Source organism: Castor canadensis, chromosome 4, assembly GCF_047511655.1.
Source record: "Castor canadensis chromosome 4, mCasCan1.hap1v2, whole genome shotgun sequence".
Classification (NCBI taxonomy): domain Eukaryota; kingdom Metazoa; phylum Chordata; class Mammalia; order Rodentia; family Castoridae; genus Castor; species Castor canadensis.
This window is the reverse complement of record NC_133389.1, coordinates 129348138-129365498: the sequence shown is the minus strand read 5'-3', so window position 1 is coordinate 129365498 and position 17361 is coordinate 129348138. Positions and strand designations below refer to the sequence as shown.

The window sequence follows — 17361 nt, the reverse complement described above, 5'->3', positions numbered from 1 at the left end:
TTAATCTTAACACTTTCCTAAAGGGACCACCGCTCAACACATTGGGGTTAAGTTCCAACATATGAATTTTGGAGGCGACTCATTTAAACCATAGCAGTTTATCAAGGAGAGCTGGCTTTCTTTAATCAATTATATCAGCAATTTGAACTGGGTTTCTTCCATTTGTAAAATGACTGGATTAAATTATTACAATTACTCCAAGCTCTTACTCGTTTTTAACATCTGTTTATTTCTATGGCCATGACAAGGATTTATTTCTTATGAGAATACATCTTAGTAGTTGATCCATGATTTTTGAATAACCTTAATGAAAAATTGTTTTACTATAAACCAAAGAGATTGGGTATGCGTCACACAGGTAATGGAATTGGGTACACTGTGTGCCCAAAGCATTTATTAGCAAGGATCAACAAGGAAAATTTAACCAGGGCCTTGACTCTAATGAACTCTAGGTGTCATGCTAATACAATAAGGCTATTTAAACCCCTGAAAACATCCTTTGTTTAAGTTTGAGGACATAGATTAACTTGAACGAAGCCATGGTATTCTATCCTTTTCCTTTGCATTCCACAGGGCACTTCTGATATAGACTATACACATGTTTATCAAGTTTATACTCCAACATGCCTTCCATTGGTTTCTAGTCATCTCTTTTCACCTTTGAAAACAGCTATCTCAGATTGCGGCCAAGGACCTGAAAGACAATCGCTACCTTTCAATCAATTCATTTGGGCCAGAATCGTACCTTACCTGCCTTCTCTTGTCCAAACCCGTTCTGCCTTGCAAAATCAGATAATGATGATTTTCTTTCGTTGAAAAAATAATAGTATATGCCAATTATACAAAATAATCTGTTTTTTATGATATTTCCAACATGTTATGAATTGTACTTTGATCAGATTCACCCCCCATGACCCTCTCTTGCTCTGCTTCCCTGCTCCCTCTGCCACTCAAATAGCCACCCTTCTACTTTCAAGTCTTGTTTTTTTTAATAACTTGATTCAAAATATGAGAGAAAACATGCAACATTTTTCTTTCTGAGTCTGACTTATTTTGCTTAACATGATGATCTCCAATTCCATCCATTTTCTTGCAAATGACATAATTTCATTCTTTGGGGAGAATAAAACTCCTCTGTCTGTTTTTTCTGTCTCTGTCTCACTCCCTGTATTAGATTGTTTTTATTCATTCATCTGTTGATAGGCAACTAGGTTCATTCCATAACTCAGGTGTCTCTATTTTATGCTGACTTACATTCCTTTGGATATATGCCCAGGAATGGTATAGCAGGATCATATGATAGTTCTGGGTTTTTTTGTTTGTTTGTTTTGGTTTTGGTTTTTTTTGCGGTACTAGGACTTGAACTCGGGGCCTTTACCTTGAGCCACTCCACTAGCCCTATTTTTGTGAAGGGTTTTTTGAGATAGGGTCTCTCATGAACTATTTGCCCAGGCTGCCTTCCAACCACAATCTTCCTAATCTCTGCCTCCTGAGTAGCTAGGATTACGGGCATGAGCGGCCAGTGTTTTTGGGTTTTGAGAAACCTTCATACTGATTTCCATAATGGTTGTACTAATTTACATTCCCACCAACAGTGTGTAAGAGTTCCTTTTTTCCCACATCCTTGCCAGCATTTGTTATTTTTGGTTTCTTAATGATAGCCATTTTGACTAGAGTGGAGTCAGTGTAGTTTTGATTTGCATTTCCTTAATGGCTAAGGATATATTTTTTTCATGTATTTTTTTTTTTTGGCCATTTCAGACAATGTATTTTAAAAATAGAACCAGGTACCTTTAACAGCCAAGAGCTGAGCAAAGGTCCACTTCAGTCCCTGAAGTCAACATGCTTTAGGAAGCGGTCCAGGAAAGCCCTTTTCTGAGTATCAGAAAACTGTAAAGCAATAAAGCATCTGATTCAGAGGGATCATCACTTTGTAAACATGCTGCCAATCTCTGTTGACAAACAATGGACAAACAATTGGGGACAGTGGTCTTCCTGGGCCAAGTGGATGCCATGGGTCCTCCTCTACTGGAACCCCTTATTTTTTTCCTCATTCAGCTGACTATTGGACTGTGCCTCCTTCAACCCCTTTCTTGCCTTGTTCCCCAGAGGCTCCAGGCCTTCATCCAGCACACTACCCATAAGCAGATCAACTCAGTTCTGTTCCTCCAATAGGCCCACTACAGTCACCTAAAGCAAGAAGACCCTGCCAATACCCTCTCCCCTTAAGAGACCTTGACACCCCCACTCAGCAGGAAGTAGATAGAGGAATATCAGTGCCCTGTTCATATATATCTATATATACACTCAAAAGGGAGGAATGTTAAGGTGAACAAAACGGATGCCATGTTAGGATCGGATCCCCCACCCTTGCAGGCAGAGTACTGGAAACAGCCCACTACTTATTGGAAGGACCACACCTAGCCTCAAGGGAATGACAAATGCTCACCTCACTGGGTCTGGAGCTGGGGTCTAGAGCTATCACCTCTCTTAGGGGGTCCAGAGCTGGTTGAGCATCCTATCCACCTAATTACCACTTATATCCTCTAGCTTCCCCTAACAATCATTAACTCCAAAAAATTTTCCCACCCAGCAAAACTTCCCCTCCAGGTCTGTCCCCTATATCTACTCTAAGTCTTTAAGTGATAGTGGGGTCTGGCTTTGGCTAGATGCTTCCTTCTGCAGGGTTTCTTCACAAACTCTGTGCTGGTGTTTGTCCTGCCTATTTATTTTGCACCTCTTTCACTCTAACAGAAAGGATTTAAACTAAGTGAGTGTCTGTTATCTGACTTTGGTAGCTTTGGCACCGGCCATTGGATATGTAAATGCATACTCCTGACTGCTTGCAGACACTTCTAAAGTTAGAAATGTGTGTAGCCTGGAGAAGTCTGAGTGGGAGAAAGTTGTATTGTATATCATGACTCCTCAGAGTTCTTCTCTGGGAAATAGAGCCATTTTTTTTTAAAGGCAGGTTCAGCATCAAAAGTTATGTAAAAAGATGGCCTAACATTGTCACCTCATTTGTACCAGGGATTAATGTCAACATCACACAAAACTGGCACTATGCCATAGAAGCAAGAGTTCCAAGTGTGGTTTTTCAGTGAAGAAGATAAATGTCAGGAAGTAGTAAGGACTTTAAAAAATGGGAGTCTCTTGGGGTTTTAGCAGGAACTCAAGTTACATATATGGACCATCAGTAAACAAGAATAACACCATAGAAAACTGTAAAATGCAAGAGCCAGTATTGTAAAACCAGAGGAACAAAATCACATTTAGTAAATACCATATGTAGCGCACAATGATAAGTACTTTCATATCTTCAAGCTAGGTATAGCCACAATATCATTCTACACCATAATCCAGAGGGAGACCATGACTGTTAAGAAGTCAGGCACAGATCACACAGCTGGAGAATGATCACAACCTCATAAGCTCAGACTTGGTGCTACCTTTAGATATCAGTGTTATGGGTATGTCCATCTCTTGGTTAGTTTAACCAAGAGGAATTCTTCCATCACAGTATTTTCCCTAAATTCTTTAAAATCTTGGGCATTTTGCTTTAAAGATTTCTAATTTAAATTAATTCACCAAAGTTTGGGCATGTTATGTAGGTTCCAGGCATTTGTTTGTCAAAAGGGAAGTATTGTTTAATGAGCTTTACCAGGAAGTCAAATCCTGTAGGGTTGGCGGTATCTCAAGAATGAAGATATCTGAGTTCTGGGACTGGTGAGGAACCAAAATACTACAATCATTGTTTTTCCCTTACCTTTTGGGTTGCATATTCTCTTGCTGATTCTTTTTAACTTTATTCTCTTTTTAATTTTTTGGAGACAAGGGTCTCACTGGATAGCCAAGGTTGACCTTGAGCTCATAGTCCTGCTGCCTCAGCCTTTGTAGTGCGTGGCTACAGATGTGTGCTACTCTGCCTGGCTTTGGCTGATGCTTTTTATGATAACCTTGTGATTTTTACTACAGAGAGCATAGGAAGATAAGCCAGCCTTTCATCTACCAGGATTGATCAAAAGTTGACAATTGATTATTGCTAGATTAGAAAAGTTTCTTTGAGTTTCAAATTTACTATCTTAAATATCTTACTTGTGAACATTCCCTGCAGTTCTGTTCTAAGAACAAGAAATGATCCAAGAAGAAAGAAAGGTCCTGAAAGTGAACCTACCGATTCATAATTTGTCCATGGCATAGCTGCAGAAGCTTAAAATTCAAGGTGTTTTCCAAGCCTTAGGTGTGTCATCTGCAGTTGAAAGCAAGGAGACAAAGAACACAGACTTACCCTGGGAATGTCACTGTCCTGGCCTTATAGGGGTTCTCATGCTGCTGGTTGGTCTAGTGAACTTCAAAACACCTCTCTGTATGCCCAGCATCTAATGACAATTCTAATGGGCCACCTTGAGCATCCTGGCCTATCTTTGCCTTCAGCAGCGGGAATCTAAACCAGGCTCTTCTCATTACCACTCTGCCTGCAGCTTCAGAGTCCTCTGACCACCCCATGTCAGGCCCGATGAGAAAGCAGCAGGAAGGACTTGTGACTGGGGGAAAGAGGGAAGTGAGGGGATGCCCAGCTAGGACTGTCAGTCTCCATAAGCTTTAGCCTCAGGCAAGAAACTGCTGAGGAATTTACAGATATAGGAATGCCAATAAAATACTGAAAAGTTACTTTTTGAAACCATCAATAACCACATTTTGATCAACAATGCTAGAGGAAAGACTGAATTACTTATCTATCCTCTCTCTAGGAAATATTACAAAATCATTACCATATAAAGAGGCAATCAAAGAGTATGAAGGCAGAAAGGTAGAGAAACACACTTTATAGAACTGTATCAGGCAATTAGTTTCTAAAAATCTAATATGATTTGCCTGGGGATTTTTAAAGTTGTGATATTTGTCACTTTTACAAAATTTCTGATGATGTGATTTCTTTACTAACTCAAAATAAAATTTCTCATTTGTATCTGATTTGCCATTGACATTTCTGAATTATTTTTCTTAGGCGCTCACTACAAGTTTAGCATCATACTCCACAAACTTACATTTGTGCCTGGGGCCAAAAGGAACTGATCCTATGGCATGAAAGACCGTGCCCAGCATCCCCATCCCTGGGGACTGGTACCTTCTTCTATAGTGATGCCAGGGAAAGGAGTCTGGTTGACTTTCATAAATAAGACAATAGACTGGAGCAGGACTTCAAATTTTATTTCCAGATTAACCTTGATCTAATTATGTGCCTCTGGGAAGAAGATTGTAATGCTCAGTAAAAGGGGATTCTAAATTAGAGCCTGTGCTCATTTTATGGGGATGTCTTGCATGGAGTATCATACATAGATGTTAAAATCTTTGTGGAAGGAAGTCAGCAAACAGGAGAAAGCCTAGCAATGGCTTTCCCTGGCTAGGAGCAAGCTGTTTAAGGTTGGTGGTAGTAAGTAACTTGGTAAAACTATTACCTTTGCTTACTGTCCCCATACCACCCTTGGGACAAATTGAAAAGTGTCACATGTTCATTTCTAAATTTCCCCTAAGAGTTATTATTGGTGATGGGTTTCCATTTTTCTTTTTTTAATATGGACGAAGTGAAAACATTCACTTGCTTCCTGTTCCCATTTCTCTGTCTTTTTACCTCACTCAGCCCTTCCTTCCTCCTCCCCATCCTCATTGGCCTCTCATCCCCTTAATAGCCCAATACCACAGCCCTCTATCTCCTGTCAGATCCTGGCTGGGCCACTGTCCTCTTCCAGCTCTTCCAAAGGCTTGTGAAAACAACCTGGAAGTGAACTGATACTCCACAACTCTCAGCCAAGCAAGAGATTTGAGACTAACAGTGTAGGCCTTATTCAGATTTGGGGAATGCTCCCTAGTGTGTTTCTCACTTGTTACCCAGTGAGGTCACCTGGGTTCCTCTGGTACATGAAGAAGAAAATCCTGACCTTTATCCTCTTCCTCACCACTCCTTGTCTCCACCCTAGCTCCTTTTGGCTTCTGAAATAAACAGAATGAGCAAATGAAAGCAGGGGAAAATAGTCCATAAAGTCAATGACTAACCAGCCACACTTAAAAATCTAAGACAGGAGAATAACACCCTCAAAGGTGTCATCACCCACACATGGGGCTATGAGTTGGTCCCATTTGGAACTCTTCTGTGTCTTTATGCGTGTACTCCTTAAGGTAAATCACTAGCCTGTCTAGCCACATTTGTTAACAATGCATGTAACTCTTAACAGCATCTCAAAAGCATACTTATTCTCAATTTCGCTTCTCATTCGTTTTTATGATGCTAGAGAAATTCAGATTATATAGGCTTCCTTTGTGCTGAGATGGTAATTTTATATCACTGTAGATTAATAGCATTTTTAGTGATATTTGGTATCACTCATTTGTTTCCTATAGTCATAAAGATATATTTTTTCTAATTTGGCTTTGCCAACAAATAAAAAATAAGAGTCTTTTTTTCTGTTGAATGAGTGAAAAAGTCATTCTGATCATGAAGAATTATTCTCTTTTAACATATCCACAATCCACCACCAAATTGTTTTTGTTATTGCAGCAATACAGTTTCTGCAAGAGTGTGTATGTGCGTGCCTGTGTGCATGGACAGAGTTTGGCCTACAAAAGAATGTCTCTTTGCTGTCACTGATTTTCAACTTGAGCTTGATTGTGAGTGTTCCAGCTTGTCTGATTAGCACCTGTCCATTCAGGTACCCATGTTTAGGAAGGCTGAAACACCCACCTTCCTTCCCATCCTCTCCCTGGGCCCTGGGGTTCTGCAGGTATCTTTACTTTGTGAACATACTGATATTTCTGGAATTCTGTTGTGGGAACTGGTTGTGCAGTGCTCACTTGGAACAAATACTCATTCCAGGGATGTTATTATGAAACAGAAAGGCAGGCAGACTCCATTTAGCTATCAGCTTTTAAGAGCTTCCTCCATCTGCTAAAATGTGCATGGCAAAGTTGCACATAAAATGCTGATTAGTACCTCAGTACAGATTCATATAATGATCCACTCTCTCTCGGTTTACATCACACTCTCCTAAGTACCTATTCACCTGTTCTATTGGAAAATTTTAATCATCTCTCTGACATTAGCTTGGCAATTTCAGCGGCCACTTCACAATCTTTCAAAGTCTTTCTGCTCCATTTCATTCCTATTTCTTTTCTGCTTGTGTTAATTATTTTTGCAGCCAGCATACGTGTTTGTCAATAATGCATTACATTTTCCATGTGTCAGTTCTTCAGCCCATCAAAGAGCCCTGCTTTTTATATTCTGAATCTATTTCCCCCTTTCCCGACTCAGCTCATTTTGCTCTGGGCCTGCCTCTCCACTCCTCATTCCAAATCCATCGGAAGTTGCATGAAACTTGGCAACTGCAACACGGTCCCCGATGTAATTGCGTCTAGTTCTCCACAGAGCGTAAAGTTTGGGCCACAAGTTGTCCAATAGCTCTGGAACTGCTCCGATACCCAAGGAGACTTAAATATCCAACCACTGGGATGCCCACTTCTGGAATGTGCACAAGAGTTTTCCCATTTTGAATCAAGGGCTAGAACATAAGCCCCCCAATGAGTTTAAGAATTATAAAATCCTCTCCTGGTCCTCCTAGCACCATTCCTGCATGTGATGCCTTTGCTTAATGAAAAAAAGCCTTCTCTTGATGCCATTGAAAGAAAGTCCTAGCATACTGCTCAGCACATGCCAAAGCTCTATAAATACTCGCACAGCTGAATGTCATATAAAGGGCTTTGGACCCATAAGCTCCAATGAGCTGCTTTTGGGAATGTGGAAGGAAGTGTGTTGTTCATGTTTTAAAAATCAGTACTGTTTTCCTTCTGCCCCAGCATAACCCATTCTTGAGACTTTTCTAATGGTTGCCATTTCCTTTTTCATGATTAATGTCAAGGGTACTACAAATTGTCATGATCCCAAGACTCTTCTTTGTGGTTGCTTCTGAGAATTCACTGACTAGTTCCCTCTCACAGGCCAAGGAAACACCATTTTCAGAGAACTCTGCTTCTCAGAATGAATGCTCCTTTGGTGAAGGGCACATGAAGGGAAGTTTCTTTTCTTGTTTTGCTTTTGTTTCAGATTCCTTGGGGGTTTACACACTTCCTCTTCTAATCCCCCTGGTTCTTAGGGGAAAAACTCAGACTGAGACAGGAAGAGAAGGGATACAGGCCCTGAGCTCATGGAAGGATGGTGACACAGAGGTCCTGTGCATCTGGCTGCCCACTTTGTTTTCTCTTGTGCCCAAGTTCATCATTCATGTAATCATTCATGTATCATCCAGGTGCTGCACACTGATCCTGGGTAAGAGTCCATTTATGACTCCCTTCACCATGATCTTTGTTAACCAGCTCGCTCTGATATTTTTAACAACTTTCTCTATCAACTAGGTACCCTTTATCCCAAAGCTGCACGAGACACTGGCAGTGTTGGGCAGAGGAATCAGAAGCGTGGGAATGAGCACTGGGAGCAGGAAAGCAGACTCAGACTAGGGAATGATAGGTTTGTGTGGGCTCATGGAGTTCAGGTGCTCTGAAACTCTTTTTCCTTGTTAGTCCTTTGCTCGTCATTGCTGAAAATAACCATTTTCTACTAATTATCCCACAAAGACTGTGGCATAATTAACTGTTCTTTATTTTAACTGTTATTTATTCTTTGGTAGTCCTTCAAATAAGCATAGAGATTGACAAAGACCTACTTAGGGAGGAGAAGAAAGGCAAAGTTATGTTTCATTCATCATTTGGATATTCACTGGATCCTTTGACCTACTGATAGAGAAGCAAGGCCTGCTTTTTTCTGTATTCTTACATCTTCTTGGAAATACTTTTCTCCAACTTGAAGACACTTTGTAGATATCACTTTCCAGGATAACAGACTTCTGATGGTCTTTAACGTGCAATGGTGGGAAGATGAATTATTATCAGGCTTCCTCCAGACTCAGTTTCCTTGTATTTGAAGATGTCAGAGGATTGAGATTGGGCATTCTGTCCTCCCCACTTCATGATCAGCTCTAATATCCAAGTCAGGCAAAGAAATTGGTGAAATAAAAATAAATTGTTAGTTTTACTCAGTTTACAAACTTTGTGGGTCAAGGTAAGCTAAAAAAAAATTAAATCCATGCAAAGACAAATTCTCTGTACTTATAAGAAAAAATCACAACCAACCATGGTTTTGAGAAAATTCTGTGGAATGGTCACAGTGAAGGATTTTGTTAAGAAGAGTTGAGGGTGAGGGGTTTCTACATTGCATCTACTACTGGAATTTTTAAAAATTAAAGTTAACCTGAATTGTTTTTTAAATTACAACTTCCACGAAATTCATATGATTTTTAACCAGGAATAATCTCAATCAGGTTCCACATGTGTCAACTGGGAATTGCTATGCTACATTCTCCTGGGCTTCCTGGAGCTACTTCATATAATTTAGAAAAACACCTGTCTGGACTGAGAGTGCAGCTCAGTGGGAGAGTGCTCACTTAGCCTGCATGAGGTCCTGGGTTCAATCCCTAGCACTGCAACAAAACAAGACAAAAAAATTGCCTAATCATCACAGTGTACACCTCCATATATTTATGCAATTTTTATTTGTCAATTTTACCTCAATAAAGTTTGGAAAAAAAACCTCTTCATTTCTACAGTGAAAAAAAGATACTTGATACACAATAAGTATTCTATTGTATAATTGTATATATGTTAGCAGTTATTATTATTATTATCAACTAATAAAATTCCTAATTGCCCTTATACCATGTTATCCATTGGGGAAATTGGAGACATGACTAATAATCCATGAGCAGGATGCAGGGTGTATAAACAATTCTAGGAACGTTTGTTTTAGTTGCTGTATTTTAAAACAGAGATTTCTTTTCAAAATACGAAGAGCTATTTCCAATTTTGCTTTAAAATGGGAAGGCCTGCCTGGGACACCAGTACTACATTTCTGCAAACCAACAATGGGCTAGAGTTGAAGGGCTCTTTTGGAAGGTGCCTCTTAACAGTTTGCAAAATCCCTACAGTGCCCCAGGGTCCTCCATGCATGTTACCTGGTCCATTGTGCCATTTGCATTTTTCCTCTGCTATCTTATATTCTGTGGAGTACTTTCAGATAGTCTCTTCTGTCTGGTTTTACCCAAACTACAAGGCAGGTTGGGCAATGCACGGTGACAGGGATGAAAATCCAGACCTCTTCTTCTCTAGTACCGTACTGCTTCCCAACTATAAGAACAAACTTCTTCCTCAAATTTCATTAGGAACTATTTGTCCTTTGCCAGCTGCATCGGATGTTCTTTGCTGTGATCTTAAGCAGCTAAGCACACGCTGTGCCAGTTTTCAATGGTAAGTTAAAATGTGACCTAAGGTGTCTGAGGCAATGTCCTCTCCACTCTGTTAATAAACAGGACAATTTCTAATTATTTGCATGGAAGTTGGCTCCCAAGATAATTCAGTGTCCGTGTGGCTCTGTTTCACCTCTACTTATTTCCATTACCTTGCATATTAGCTATGTCAAGTTGATGGGCCTGCTGTTCCCCAGAGTGGCTATTATAAATACTGGTGCTACAGTGAAACGCTTCCAGTCTTCTGGAACCTCATTTGAACTAAGCAAGTTCTCCATAATGATCATTAATGATGTATTGCTTGCATATAAATGTTGGATATTAATCTTTTGTTTACTTTTTCTATGCCATCAGACTTCTTAGAGGTTCTTTGCAATGCTCAGTGACTGATGATCAGAAGTAGCTTTCTCCATTTGGGACTGGGTGATTTTTTTAGCTGACACTTCACTGTGGCAAGTGTAGGCTTGATCTTAGAGCCTTGGCTGAGAGACCCTCTTTCTTTGGCAGATACAGCTGCTAGGCTTTTGGTGTTACTATATCATTAATGTCCAAGTACAAAACCTCATCTGCAAAAACCACTTTTCAAGTCTGCAAAAACTGTTGTCATATGAGTGTCATATATTTGATACTATAACCCATCCTAGCCAGAAGATTCCTGCAAGGTGACTAGGATGAATCTAGTCACTAACCCTTGAAGGAGGCACATCATGGATGCTGAATCCTGTCCCTTTCTCACCAAACCTGGATTAGGCTCATGCTGCAAGGGGTTTGAAAGTTCATCTGGTCTGGATCCTTTGATAGATAAATGCTTTTCTTTGGAGACTCAGAACTCAAGTGCCAGATGAAATCTACGAGAGTCCTATGAGAGTTGAAGTAGGCTCATCTTCTAATATTGAATTAGACTGGAAGAAATACCTGCAGTTTGCTTTAGCTTGATGTTACGCCAGGGGACTGACCCAGAAATAGATTAACATCTGTGCAGGAAATGATAAGGTGCTGATATTCTTCATGACACAAGTTCACTGAGATGTAGCTCAGGTATAAGACAGATCTGGTTTTGAATCTCTGCTCTGCCTTCTACTATTTATGAAACTAGGATGGTTTCTCAAACAAACTGTTTGAGCTGTGATTTTCTCTTTGTTTAATCAGGATGATAACAATACCCACTTCATAGATTTTTTCCGTGAGGATTAAATGACCATTTATATGTATGTATGTATATACAGTAATTTAACTTATACACACACATATATACATACAAATTGAGTCCAGAGACTAGTTCAAAACATGTGCTTAGTATAAAATACAAAGCTTTAGGCACAATTACTATTATTATTGTTGTTGTTGTTACAATCATCATTAGGTCAATCCACATTGGCCTCCGCTATATAGCGTCTCCTCCCGATCTTATTCATCCTGAGAAAGAGAGGCTGTTTGCTTGGCTGTTGCCATGTGTCTATCCTTGCTCTACCTGTGTTTATGATCAGAAGTTAGAATTTGACAGAGGTAAAGAAGAACTTGCTGGGTTAGCATATTAGCGGGACAAGGAAATGGCCCTGTGTCAAAACTACAGATGTACCTGAAGTCCTTTATGGCAAGGAATGCACATTAAAACCCATTAGAAGCAGATATGCTATTGACATGTGAGCTCACGGCGAGGAAAATGTGGAGATCTCCTGGAAGAATATAAGCATGGGCACTGAGGTCACCAAGGTGGGCATGACATGGTCTAGGGTCATGAATAGTTGTGCTAGAACCATGCTTGCTCTTACACTGTATACTTCAGTCATGGATTGGCAAATGTCATTGTCACCATTCTTCAAATTCTTATTATCTTTTACTTGAAGTATATGAGAAGCTATGACCATGTTTTCTGCCATCATCCTTTTCTTGCTCCAATTCAAGACTATTTTCAGAGCAGTTTAAAAGAACACAGTTCTAAGCAAGTCACTTCTGTGTTCAGTGGTCTTTGCTGGTCCCTATTGCTTATCAAATGAAGTCAAGTGGCTGAAGCCAAAAGGATGACCCCTTTTGAACTATGCCTGTATCATCCATTGGTCTCCAAATCCAGGTGAAGCTGGTGGCCCCACTCCAGAGGACAGTGCTATGACAAGAAAGGCTTTCCATCATTCCCTCCAAGCCTTCTCCCCTGTGATCTGATCAAAGAATGTTTGAGGGAAGACACACATGACTTTCCCTTCTTGGCCAAAATTAAATATTCTGAAAAGCTGTCAATACCTTATGTTGATTCTGAAGTCTCCCTGAAAAGTTATGATTGAGAACTTAACATTTGGCTTTTTCAATAGATTCCCTTTTCCTCTTTGGAACCAAGTCTTCATCTCTGCTGCCCCAGTGCCTCCTTCTCAGCTAGCTTCCTCCCTTTTCTTTAAATCCATGCCTGTGCTACCTTATTGGGATTCCATGTGATTCTTAGGGGGACCTCAATTGCATATGGTTTTATGGTTCCTTGAATAATTAATCATTTAAATCTTGTGTGAATAGAAGTTGAGGCGGCTCATTCTTTTGTAAGAACTGAGTTTTTCCTTGATATTTCAAAAGAAACACCTCCTTTGCCAACCTAGGGGGGACTTGCCTTGAAGTCAGTTCAGGTCATTTGGGCAGAGGTAGAAGGAACAGGGCCTCTTATTCTTCCTTAACTTCTTTCAATCTCTTAAGCAACACATCAGCAAGCTAGAGAATGCTGCCTCTCTTCTGGAGACTTAGGGGACAGCCTGGGAGGGTGACAGTAGAGGCAATAGATGGTGGCAGTAGCCTTTTTCAACCCTCAGACTTTATACCAAGCATGGATATCAGTATATTCATATTCCCATTTCAACACTCAAAGAAAGAAACATTGTATTCAACCCTTAAAGGAAACATTGTATTCAACACTTCTACAATATTGATCTCACAAAGATGTATAGATTAGCAAACTACTTCTATTTTGTTTAAAGCAAGTGTCCATGTGACTCCAGATTTACCTGACTGACACAAACCAGAAAGCCTTTGGTGTCTGATTTTGAGTTGAGTCACACCCTTGGCCTATGGGACATGGAAGACATGGGGAACATGAGTGTCCTTTGGCAATTCTAGTACCAGTTACTTGTCAAAAAGCTTCATTTGGGCTAGGGGTGCGGTTCAGTGGTAGAGCACTTGCCTAGCATGCCTAAAGCCCTGGGTTCCATCCCTAGCACCACAAAACAAACAAACAAAAAAGCAAAGGAACTTTATTTACCACAACTTGTAAAATATTTTGTTTCAAACATGGAATGGAGAGGGAGGGGTATTTTAATTCCAATTCCCTGAAAATACAAAGAATAACTATTACTTTCCCCTTATCAAAGAACAGACATTGCAAGATGGCAAAAAATAAATTCTTGCTAGGAATGAGAGAACTTTGTGGTTTTACATGTAAGATTTCCATTTTTATAACCATTAGCTTCTAAGCCCTATTGGTTAAGAGTCTTAAAAAATATTTGGTTTCTAGCATTATTGACCTATGTCCCAAATCAGTTTTTCAAATAGAAAACTATTTTGCTCCCATCACCCTTGTTTGTCACTAGAGATATGACCTGAGAAATGCCTGCCAGAAAAACTTGTACTCAGCACCATATTTCTTATTAAGTTAGCAGTGTGAAAAGCAAAAAATAGAAGTTAGTGATTTCCTACAGCCCCCAGACTGCTTTGTTCTTCCAACAGAAATGTTGCAGCACATTTCTCCAAAATGTAGACTAGGACCCTTGGGTATTTTACAAGTGAACAATGGCTGAGTCATTTAATTTTAAAAACACAGCTAGCTAAGTACTCATTTATTTGAGCAAAAATTCAGAGGGCTTTTTATCATGCTTGCACAAGATCCAAATATCTGAAGACTCTGTAAACCCATAAATACTCTCTGACATGATGGGCCATTATAGCTCTTAAGGACTCATTGCTGTCTGTTGGATCAAACATGTGTTTCATGGGGAAGCCTGGAAAGAAGATTTATATGTCGGCCATTCCAAATCAAATCTCTATTTAAAACTGACTATCTTGGGAATGAACTTCAAACTATTTTTGCCTGCTGGTATGAAGCATCAAGTTCCCCACCAAAAAAGTCATAGGAACATTTTAATTCCCTACGCTCACATCTGTACACACCTGCAACCAAATCTCTTCCTTTTTTCTTCTCCAGCAGGGATGGAACTCAGCTCCAGATAAGTCTCATGGTTTCAACCTAACACTTAACTCAAACTTGACCCGGGTCACATAAATCACTTAATCTTTTGGAGAGATGAGTGTTGGAATGAAAAGCTAATTTTTTTTTAACCAAAGGTCATGTATTAAGTTTTAACTCATGGCCAGAAGGAGCAGAGTAGTTTTTCTTCATTAAAAGAAACAGAAGAGAGATTGCAGAAGCCAGGAGTAGTAAGCCATGCCATGTGGGAGACGAAGAGTAAGAAGAATAGGATCTCTGGCGAGAGCCTTTAGTTCTAACCTCTTCACTGTTCTCTACACCCAGCAGTTCCTTCAGTCTTGCTGATCCTTCCTCCTCAGGGTCCTTCAAACCTGCCCCTCATTTCATTCTTCTACAGCCTCAACAAAAGGCTCAGTCCTGACCATCACCTTGTGCCAGAACCATTTGTCTCTCTGTGCCACATTGCTGAGTGCAATGTCTTTGACATATTTAGAACTGATCGTATATCAAATCTGGTCCTCCACAAGTGGCAGGCGTCTCTTCCACTATTCTTCCTCCCATCACCAGACTTCCTAAACGTCTCAGCTAAAGTGTCTCAGCTCCTTCCCATTTCTCTCTGCTTAGAACATCCATTCACACCCCTGCCCTCATTGTTGAAATCCTAAATTCCCATGAAGCCCCTCAGTCTACCCAATGGGAATCCACAGCTCTTGCCTTGTATGTCATATCCTCAAAGCACATTATAGAACTTTATAGAACTCATAACATTGATCTTCTGTCTTGTGTTATATTTATTTATCTGTGTAAACTCTCAGAAAGCAAGAATTATATTAGCTAATATCTAACACGGAGCCCTCTATGATGCTGATGCATAGTAAATATGCACTGAATAAATGAGTAGGTACACAGGTAAGTGGATTAGGCCATTGATTTTTGATAAAGGAGTTTTAGTTGCATCAAAGAGATAGAAGTTGGAATTCAAGATAGTAAGGGGAGAAAGGGTAGCAAAAAAATGGAGATATCTTGCAAAATCTTATGAAAAAATGGTGTGTATTTATGCAGTTTTTCTTTATGAGAGCTGTCCTCATATACTACTAACTCTTCTCTTCCTTTTTCTCTTCTATCTATAGCCTAGAAAATTCTATTTCTTATCATTCTCCTATCTTTACTGAGAACTTAGCAAGGTCTTTGCTGGTTTCTAAGTCTTACAAATCTCTAATTTGTTTAGTTAATGGGATTGGTGTAGAAATTTTTCTACAAGCTGGTTTGATTTTTGCTCACACTGTCTCACTGCTGGTAAATTCTGACATGTCATGTCTCTTTTCAATATGTTTTCAATCTTTTGGACATTTTGTAATTATCTCTAGGTCAACTAAAATATCATATTTTATTTCATTTCTTATTTTCCCTGCAAACTAAAATGTATTTTACTCTGTTGTCTCAAAAAATTGAATGTCAACATCTGATGTCATTTCTATTCACTCAGGCCCGTCTAAATAGGTTATTTCTGGCCCTCAATGTCAACAATTTCCTCTGAGCACAAAACTCTTCCATTTGCTCCATCCCTTTTCCACATGTCAAGACTAGATCCTCTGGTCTCTAAGGACCTGCAAAGGACACTGGTGACATCTCTGGGGTCATAACCTGAGTTGTCTTGACTTCAGCTCCTTCTTAATAATCAACACTTACCTGAAAGACCCATCTCCCCACTTTGCCTATCTTTACATCTACAAAAATAGTGATAGCCACAACCTCTCAGCATACTCAACAACAATGGGGCAAATTGCCATTCAGTTCTTGTCACTTACTGCCAGCAAACTGTCTTCTAGGATGGTTTCTGATCTGTTCTCCCATGCCCACCACTTGCTTGTGTTTTATTCTAGAGTTCTCATCCCTTGGACAATGCTCTTTAATGAAAGAAAACCCTGTGACATTAGATGGAGAGAGAGTTCAATCTAATTTATTCCTTACCACTGGCACAGCCACTGTGACTTCTTCTAAGTAATTTTTTCCTCATATGTGCCTTCTGATGCTTTTCTATAACAGTCCAAAGACAACCTCATTTCCCTTTGCTTCTCTGTACACTTCTAGTTCATTCATCCTTGTCTACAGAGTTATTATTTGTAACAACAGCTAAACATTGCTGCATTCTTACTATGAGCCTGTTAATGCATTTTTATGTGGATTATCTCATTTACTCCTTATAGTTTCATGAAGAAAATGGTATTTTCATGCCCATTTTTTAGAATGGAGAAGTGAGGCTTAAAGAAATGAAGAGACTTGCCCAACTTTATACAGCTAGAAAACAACAGTGGCAGGAGTTAGACACATTCACTCTTTTTCTATCCACCAAGCTCTATGTCTGGTTCTGTGAAAGCCAGGTCTGTTCACAGATTGCTTGTGTTATAGCAGGGCACTTCGGAGATGTTGACATCCTGCATCCAGGCGGCTAAGTACCAGACAGCCTCCCTGGCAGGGCGCCTAGTGACGGCTGCCATGGAAACGACCTTTCTCCACACCTGCTCAGGCTACTTCCATCTAGAAAACTTCCTGGAACCTTGGCTAATTCTGGTCTGAGCTCTTCTTCCAGAATACTCTGCCCTCAGGTCAGGTAATGCACCACTGACATTGGCCTGCAAGCAGCCACTTGTGGCCAACACCTACCCCTGGAGTTAACGCATTGAGAGGAATTTGAACAATATATGAAGAGCTTCCTCTAGCACTTCTCTGCCATAGCTCCCTAAAACCATACAGCAAGTCCCATCATTCCCTGCCTCGCCTGAAACTTCTGCTTATATTATATATATTATATAATATATATTAGTATTATATAGATTA

The 17361-nt window shown here is 39.9% G+C and overlaps 1 long non-coding RNA gene across 2 annotated transcripts in view; it reads right to left on the bottom strand.

Annotated features, from left to right (window-relative positions):
• Positions 1–17361, bottom strand: part of LOC141422594 (uncharacterized) — a 175652-nt gene that overhangs the window by 39128 nt on the left and 119163 nt on the right. For both annotated transcript variants that reach the window (XR_012447271.1, XR_012447272.1), the window contains 2 exons: positions 4175–4249; positions 1792–1890 (listed from right to left, as the gene is read on the bottom strand). This is a non-coding gene — a long non-coding RNA (uncharacterized lncRNA). The remainder of the gene's footprint in view (positions 1–1791; positions 1891–4174; positions 4250–17361) is intronic.